This window comes from Leptonychotes weddellii, chromosome 8 (assembly GCF_054177405.1).
Source record: "Leptonychotes weddellii isolate Sample4059 chromosome 8, ASM5417740v2, whole genome shotgun sequence".
Classification (NCBI taxonomy): Eukaryota; Metazoa; Chordata; class Mammalia; order Carnivora; family Phocidae; genus Leptonychotes; species Leptonychotes weddellii.
Window position 1 is genome coordinate 105,764,092 of NC_138376.1, and position 9,748 is coordinate 105,773,839.

The window sequence follows — 9,748 nt, forward strand, 5'->3', positions numbered from 1 at the left end:
TTGAAGGTACCGTCCGTGTTTTACAGGGAGGAAGGAGTGGAAGCTAAATCACCTGTGATGTCCCTTCTTGGCGGCAGTAAGGGAAGGTAATTTATTATCTTTTGCTCTCAATCAAAGAAAGGTAAGGAAATGAATCTGATGAAGAGCAACCTGGAGCCTACAAATCCAGGAGGTCCCTAATTTCCCAAGCAGATCCCCAAATGGATCTTTTAATGAAAATGTTTCTTTCATACCAGTGCAACCTCTCACAATAAGGCAGGATTTCTAGTCAAAATGTGTCCGCTGGGATGCTGACAGCTGCCCAGTGGGGTGGGGTCATATAACAGCACAGCAGGCATCCAAGGGACATCGGTTCTCGACCCCTGTGTCAACCTCTTGAGTTCCCAGGGTCGGGTCAACATCCTGAGGATGCCTGTGGTCTCATTCTGGGACACCTCTGGGGTATCCCACAGCACAGGGCCATTCTTTACCCAAAGCGTTCCCAGACCCATTTTGTGGCTTGCTTTGTAGAGGGACACCGTGAAGCATGAGAACAAACATGACTGGGAGTGGAGGTTGGGGCAGAGACTGCCGAATCACCGAGAAGCCCTGAAAAAGACAGGCCTCCTCTCTGGTATGGCTCTGATGGGAATTATGGATTCATACTGAGGGAGTCAGAGATAAAGAAAAGATACCTTCTTTCTGCATCCCGTAAAATACATGGGCCACACATGGAGCATATTCATCATGTAGATTTTAATTTTTCAACCATTTGACCGATACTGGATTGTAATCTGTAAGGGGTACGCAAACAGGGACATTAGCACTCCACTCTTCCAGGGTCAGATTTCAGGAAACCCTGGGCTCTGGAATGGTACGAAAGTAAAGGAAAGATGCCACTAGTCCCCAAAGTCTCTGTCATAGACTCCTGGCCCTAGAGCTACACACTTTAGTTCCTTAGGAACTCACTGGAAGTCTTACTGTCTCTTAGTTTGGGTACACTTTCCTGGTCCTAAGTAACACTGATGCAGGGAACCTGAAGGGTAAAGCTGTAAAGGGACAGGTGATGTGACAGCTAACACTCTGCTCCAGAGAAGGGGAAATTCAGGACAGAATTAAGATCCTGCATTAAAAAAAAAAAGACACTTATTTCAAGGGAAAACTCCAAGTCACCAGGGCAAGTTTAGATGATATCACTATGCTCAAGATCCTCTACTTTCAAAGGCAGAAGTGTAAAATGCATATTTGAAGCAAATTTTCACAACGAATGGGAAAGAAAACAGCTTTTTGCATAATTAGTGAAGTTCACATTATTGTACAATTTGCTTGTGCAGAACACATTAATCTTTAAAGATGGATAATGAAACACTGCACCTGGACACATGTAGGTGGACATTTTTAATAGCTTATTATACTTTGAATGTTCTTTTCAGAATAAGTTAATATATAGAGTCACTAAAATGATAGTTATCACCCTAATAAGTGGTATATAGATAACTCTGCCCTTTCAAGGCTTATATATGTAAGGTGAAAAAGGGAGTATGTTCTTTTCTATCAAAAGAAATGCTGGGGCACCTGGGTGACTCAGTTGGTTAAGCAGCTGCCTTTGGCTCAGGGCATGATCCCAATGTCCTGGGATCATGATCCACACAGGGCTTCCTGCTCAGCGGGGAGTCTCCTTCTCCCTCCCCTTGCTCTTGTGCTCTTGCTTGCTTTCTCTTTCTCTCAAATAAATAAATAAAATCTTAAAGAAAAAAAAAGAAATGCTTTTCTTCTGAAGGTGGTAGTGGGCTTTGCTTTCTTATTCACTGGAAGGCCTGTGGGACCCATGTATCAATCCTGCCTTCAAAGGAACACTTCCTTTGAAAAGCACTCCCCCACCAAAGCTAATTTCAATGTCCAGTTTAGAAAACATGGAAAAGACCATTCAGATGCACTATTCAAAAAATCAAATAGAAACAAAATTACCATCTTGAAAAGATATCTGCAACCCCATGTTCAGGGCAGCATTATTTACACTAGCCAAGACATGGAAACAATATCAATGTCCATCAGTGGATGAATGGATAGAGAAAATGTGGTGTATAAATACAATGGAATATTATTCAGCCATAAAGAAGGATATCTTGTCATTTGTGACAACACAGGTGAAACTTGAAGGCATCACGCTAAGTGAAATAAATCAGACAGAGAATGACATATACTATATGGTTTCATTTATATGTGGACTCTAAAGAAGAAAAATAACAAAACTCAGATATGAAGAACAGCTTGGTGGTTGCCTGAGACAGGGTGAGGGGGTGTGTAGGGTGGGTGAAATGGGTGAAGGTGGCCAAAAGATACAAACTTCTAGGTATGAGTGGGTCCTGGGGGTGTAATGTACAGCATGGTGACTATAGCTAACAATACTATATTATATATTTGGAAGTTGCTAAGAGAGGGCATCTTAAAAGTTATAACTACTGAGGTGATGGATGTTAACTAAATTTATTCTGGTAATCATTTCAGAATATATACATATATCAAATCATTATGTTGCATATCTAAAACTAACGTTATATATCAATTAAAAAATAAAAAATAAAGATTGCAAAGACTTCAGAAAAATCAAATGGTTAGAGTGATGAATGTTGCTATAAATCCCTATTCTATTATTCCCTCCTGTCATCAGCAATGGTACTGTAAATGAAAGGAAGACGAAATTTCCTCATAAATCTCTTACCCAACTATGCTTTGCCTATGGCAGGGATTGTAGGGGTGCCACATTATTTTAATCAAATGCCATTGCTTATGCCATGGAGCATGACATGGAATTTTTCCTTCTAGATCTCTTGAACTGCATTAATACTACTGAACTAATAATGCTCACTTACCTGTATTGGTTCACCTAACATACTTTTACTCCTTTAATTCTGATGATCGTCATGGGACTTTGGGAATCCACTTACTAGACTTAGTACAATGTGCAAATTTATTTATGCAAAATAAGAACACATTTGTACTGTCAATGTGCTACCTCTGTCAACGCTATCCCTTGGTTCCAGCTCTCAGCTTGAAATGTGAAGTCTGGTTGTCATGCATGATCCCAGGTAATTTATGGGCATAAGGTGGGTCTAGGAGTTACCTTCTGTTTGAGCTGTCAAAAACTCTAACCCCAAACTCTAAACCTCATTAAAAAATGTTTTACGATCCTGAATATAGTAGTAGCATGAAAATGACAAGCTAGCATATAAACAAGCAGGCAAAATGAAAGAATAAACTTAAATATATATCTACATGATATTTAACACAGAGACTTCATAACACAAAGCCTTAGGTAAGTTACCTTGTGATCTTGTAAGTTATCTTGTTGGTTTGCAACTTTGTCCTGTCTTTCCTCATCCTCCCCAGCCTCATACCAATCATCAGAGGCAGGTCCTAAGACTTCCCAGAAGGCCTGTGTCTGATATTTTCTATGTAGCCATAGTCTTATTTCTAAATGGTCTATGAATGCTCCTTCTTAACAGAAGCTCTTCCTTACCTTCCTAATCATCATCCCCTGTAGAGCCACCTGGAGGAGACTAGGTGGGCATGGGTGTGTATTTTAGACCTGGAGATCATCTGAAGAGCGCCTCTGCTCTGGGTCTCTGCTTTGGAGATGTGAGATGTATCTACTCCAATGAGGTAGTTGAGACTTGAGGTGACAGAAAGGGAAGGACAGGAAAGTGACAACTACCGTATTTTAGACCTCTCTGTGCTTGTGTCTATACTGATCTGTTAAAGACCTCATTATTTTAGAGGTATCATGAAATCTGCCCATGGGAGTGACTTTTCTAAAATGGGAATAAGAACTGTGTCTGCCTGCCAGTGTTGTCGAGAGCCTTTAAAGGAAGGTTATATGTAAAGCTCGGTGCCTATCTGTTATTCTAATGTTATCGTGTAGCCATGAGTCATGCTTGTAGGGTAGAGAGAAACAATGTCATTTAGCTATTTAAAAAAAATACAGGACTTTTGAATTAGAAGAAATCTTAAAAATAAAACCTCCCACTTTATTGTCTCATAAATGAATAAAGTAAGGCCGAGAGGGGTAAAGTGATTTACCAAGATTACCCAGGTAGTTAGGGATGGCACTGAGATGAGCGCCCAAATCCCCTCATTCGTGGGTCCAGTCTTCTTTCCACTCTGTTACAATATGCTTGTTTTTAAATCTAGCATAGGTAGCTATGAAGATATACTCTCAGATCCCCTTTGGGAATAAACTGCACTCTTTAGAAAAAGCATTAGCTTTCTGGGACCATGAGTACTTAATTTCACAAAGTGCTTCTGCAGGAGAGTTAAATGCAGCTGATATCAATTCTTTTTAATTATTTGATTGGGTAGGCCAGTGTGCCTCAGAGAACCCAGTGTGCATGTTCTCTGTGTCAGAGACTAGCTGACACAGACAGAGACTAAGCAGCTCCTAGCTAGACACAGCCACTAATTCCCTACTCTCCAGAAATGGCCCTTAACCATGAATAATATATGTTTCAGAGCAAAGACTAAGTATCAAACAGCAGTTGTATCTCTTCAACATCACACAGTGAATTGAGTATCTGGATTCCAGGAGCAGAAGGAAGTTTGCTCGCATGTAGGCATCATAAGATAAAGGTGAGAGTAGCTACACTTGGGAAAGGGGAAAATAGACCAAACTGAAAAGTGTGAGAAAATTAGCTCAGCTGATTTGATGTGAACATCTGCAGAAATTGTTAATGGGCACTGTGTCTAATTAAATCCACCAGACATATGCATGCCTGTTATCTGTGGAACGGTGTTCTTCCCCACGCTGCACCTGTTGCTGGCAGGGGTAGAATTGCATTCTATCAAGCACAATGTCATAAGGGTTCGAGGGAAAGAAATTTGAGGCTCCAGTCTCATTCCCTTAGAGAAGAGCATATCACCAGGGGAAGACAGCCATACTCAGAACTCAAATACAGACCGAGAGGCAGATACACTGGGACCTCACTACTGTTCAGAACCCCAGTCCAGAGCTCCTCACAGTTCTGACAGAGAGACCTGACCTCTGGGCAATGTAGATTTCGGAGACAAATTCATGCCGTGAACCTGATTTCAAAGAAAATAACCTGTTCTACTAGATGACAAAACCTGTTCTACTAGATGACAAAATGTTTAAGTTCAAATCAGCCTCCATCTGTGTACACATGACTATTGTGCAAATAACAAGTGATCTTTGTACATTCAAACTGGCTTGTTTTTGACAGATGTTTCCTTGGTTATTCCACCTTAATGGGTGTCTAGCCATGTCCCAAGCTGTTCCATTAAAAACTGACCTCCATTAATTCCAACAGAGCATCTCCCTAAGGTACTGGGTGTTGAGTTCCGCCCAGTCTATTGGATTGCGGTGGGTGCAGGTCGCACAGAGGAAGCGGCAGGGCACGGGGATTAGCAATGCAGGCTCTGGAGTCATCCCAACCCCCACTTGCTAGATACAAGTTGCTTTGGCTCCCCTGCCTTAATTCCCCCATCTGTACGGTGGAGGAAACCGTAGTACCCACCGCATAGGTTACTTGTGAGGTTTACATGAAGCAAGGCGTGTCATAGCGCTTGGAGTAACACTGGCCCAGTGGACACGCCCATTAAATATTTTCTTTTTCTTTTTTGTTTTTTGTTTGTTTTTACCATTTTACATTATTATTGTCTCTAGTATTTTCTCCTTCCCAAATAGAAATTCACATCCCCTATAATGTTGCTCTTGAGTCGGCCATTCTTTGCAGTCACCACATGCATGTTTCCAAAACCATCTTTTTCTTCCTGTGTTCTCTGCAAACTGCCTGTGAGTCCAGAATGAACAGATAATGACCTTTCTATCTTGTGTGCTGACATCATCTGTATTGTTAATTTTGTTAGGTAGATGGCTTCATATTCCTCAAGTTGATGGACAAATCCAGCATTAGGATTAATACAAAATCTTCTTTCTTGAACGTAAGCAAATGCATCTCTGTACTTCATTCCAAATGTTTCCATAATGTATGCAATAACAGAGGCAGCACTCCTGGCGATCCCTGCATTTCCATGGACAAGAACTTTTTCTCCATCAGTAAAGTCTTTAATCATGGGAAAATACCGTATTATATTGGCAACTGGATTATCTGCAATATCCAAGACTAAATATCTAAACAGTTGTTGAAAGGTTGATTTAACAAAGTTTGCTTCAATATTTTGTCTTATGCATATTATAGGGTTTAGCCCATGTTTCTGTAGTATAGGTAGCTTGCTTTTCGTAGCAGAAGAATATGGGCCTAAAAACAATCCAGGTAAAATTTCCTGCACCTCTCTTCTCATAGGGTAGGTCCATTCCTCGGTCATCTTCTTTGCCCTGCGGGAGCGAGGGGACCCCCAGCTTCACATCCTCCGTGGTCCAGGCCCGGGGCTTGTGGGTGGGGTGGGGTGGGGTGGGCAGTGGGAGTTATCCTGTCCCCCGTCTCCGGTCTCTGACGTCGGGCTGCCAGTGGCAGAGAAAGGAAGGAGGACGGGTGGACTGGAGGACTGACGGGGCGGGCAGCGGGCTTACAACTAACACATGCAGACTTAAGGGTCCCAGTGACTCTGGCGGTGACGGATGGGGAAGAGGAGGGTGGGCGGCTCTTATGCAGCCGCCATGCTGCTGCCGTCTCCCTCCCCGAGTCTCTGCGCCCCTCACACTCCACAGTGTCGGGCACAAGCGAGAGCCCTACCAAATATTTGCATTAGTTACGCCTGAACAAGCCATCTCCAGCAAGTGCCACTTGTAGCTCAATGCTCAGAGTTATCTTAAAGAGGAGAAAAATGCAAATTAAAAACCAAGCTTGAGGTTGAATAGAGCTATTTCAAGACCTCTGATACGGTTTAAACCCGATATGTTATTTCTTCCCGGTTCCACATACCAGTAGTCACTTTATCGCATGCATTCCCTGCCCCTCCAGATCCCACCACCCCACACAAAGGTACATTACACGTTCATGAGCTGATGTGATCTGGTGAGTGAAAAATTAGGCTGACAGACAGGGAAGTTGGGTTCTTGGTTCGATTTTCCCACTAATTTTGTTAAAATGTATACAGTCACTACCGCTTAAATTTTTAGCTAAAGTTATGATAACAAGGGAGTACTTTAAATCTAGTATCTCTCAGTCATGGCCCAATGAGGACATTCTAGGAAATATATCCACACGCCACTCCAGAGTGACATAACCCAGACGAATGAGATCGTGGTGTAAAGCATTTGGTGGTCTTAGTAGGAAGTTTGGAATATAAGTGGAAGGACATGGTGTGCATGGAAATGACCTTGCAGATGACTTCAGTGACTTCTGCAATAGCAAAACTCCAAGGGCGGAGAGATATTCTACAGAAGACACATGAGATCGCTGTAGTTGATGCTGGATTCTCCATAGGGTCTCTCAATGGATTACTTTGCTATTTTTATCTCTTCATCATCTGCTCTTATCTCAGCTATTTTGAGATCTGAATGATGATTAAAACAATTGTTTAAAACACAGTGCACTATTCCTGTCACAAGGAAATCGAATTTTTATTTTCAGTCTATATTTAAAATTGTATCCTCTCATTGAACAGAACTGATTCAATTCGACTTGTAAATAACATCCTGTGATGCTTTAAATGAATACATTGGAGTCTACTTTTGTAGGCATTTGGAATATTTATAAAATATGTCAGATAGAAAAAAAATGGTACTAAATAAAAACTACTATTTACACGTACAACTCCATATCATGTCTGAGAAATTTCTTCTCAAATTAACCCCCATGGAGTAAAAGACTGTGTAAACAGATGGACTTTGCACCTTGCCCTAAGGGTCAGCTGGCTGGAGCACTGTGAGCTTGGCAGCAAAGCTCTTCGTCAAGGACCTTCCCATAAGAAAAGCTTCATCTTCATCTCAATTCGAGTGACATGAACAGGACTTGGCTTCCATCATAAACACAGCATTAAGCTCTGCTTCCAAAGGACCCTGCTAGTGCTGCTGATGGTGGAGCCAATGATGATGGCTGGAAGGCTGAGAAGCATGTTACATCTTCCCAGGCACTTTCACATGCAATCTCATGATTGAAACGTGCAACCTCATAGAGTAAAAAATGCATATTCAAAGTATTTTTTTTTTTCAGGAACAAAAAAAAGACCTATCGTTCAATCTGGGTTGGTGAATTTCTCACATCAAAAGAACTTTAAAATATGTTTGACTATATCTCCAAAAGAATCCAATTTTAACATTTTTCAATGTGCAATCCAGACTAGTAAAAATACCAGCAACCTTGGTTTGGGGGCCACAGAACACCCAAGTCATTCAAACACAACATCCTGGGTACCTCTCTACTGACTCTACCATAAGAGGAAGAAACAGGAAATATGGTCTTCATCAATGACCGGTAAGCAGTGATGCATGCTGCAGCTGCGTTATTCTAAGGGAATCTGATTTCCCCCAAAAGAAAATTCAGGAATCTGATTATTTCCTGTCCTTCTCTTCCCTGAGTCGTTGGACAGGATCCATGTTCTATTCTCAAGTGGACATGCTTGCCTTACTGTGTGTTTGGCAGAGTACAAAGTACGTTTCTGAACAGAAGTGCCCATGGGATCTTCTCTATGACCATGGTACAGTTCAAAAGAACTTTGTTCAGGATTGGCTAATTTTTTTTCTTTCTTTCTCTTCTTCCCCTCCCCACCCCCCACAACCATTGTTGGAGTGTCATATGGGCATCTCTCTCATCTCTCAGATTGATGGCATCGTCTAGGACTTCCCACATAGACAAGATAAACGAAAGGCTTCCACGGACAGGTATGTAACTGTGGAGACAGCAGTGCTGCAGAAGAGGCCTCCAGATCAGAAAGAATGTCTGTCCCACAGTCAATTCTCGGGCTCCGCAGTCACCTTTGACATGACTTGCTGAATAGGAGTTTGTTTTCCAATTTCCATGGTTCAGCAATAGGCCATGCAAAGTAAATACTAGTAAATGAGCAACAGTAGGTTCAAAGGAACATAAGACTAGAATCCCTCCTCCTTTGGAAGACAGTTTGGGTTGCATTCACATGTGAATCAATCTGTTTGGGGTCTTTGAAGTGACTTTGATTAAGAGTTGTAGCCCAATAGTAGTGAAATGGGCAGGGTCATCAAAAGAATTGGCAGTTCCAATATGGACACTTGGCCTGTGCACCACATCCAGAAAGAGCCCCAGGTAATGACCTTACATGCAGAATGCCTGCAGCTTCAGAAAAACAAACCAGGGACTCACTCTCCATGGAGGTTTGCATGGAATTGGGCTTTGTTTGAAGTAAAGAAAATATTCCATGGTATTTCATGTTTCTACAGATCAGCTTTGAATTAAATTAATTCATAGTCCATTAAAATTTTTAAGTGCTCTTTAATAAACAGAAAGCAATATTTTCCCTTTAAAATCATGCAGTTTACATATTTTCAATAGACATAATTTATCTGTTTATGCAAAAAATAATAATTAATGCTCCGAATTTCAGGAACCACATAAAATCAAATATAGTGCATGAAACTCTCCTTAATTTTATTGGAAATGCTAAAATTAATGAATATTTAAATTTTGTAAGATTGTTGATTTGTAGATTCAACAATATTTTGGGAAAAGAAGAAAAATAGCAATTTGTTGAATCATTAAAATTTCTATCTCCTTCACCTCAAAAGAGGAATCTTGAAAATAATTTAAGAAACTGTTCCTTTGCCTTTTGTCTTGAATTCAAGTTACTATAAAATTTGCATCTGCTTCATTCATGTTTT

At 41.1% G+C, this 9,748-nt stretch overlaps 1 pseudogene; it reads right to left on the reverse strand.

Annotated features, from left to right (window-relative positions):
* Positions 1-5,409: 5,409 nt before the first annotated feature.
* On the reverse strand, positions 5,410-9,300 carry LOC102725984 (serine/threonine/tyrosine-interacting protein pseudogene; annotated as a pseudogene).
* Positions 9,301-9,748: the final 448 nt, after the last annotated feature.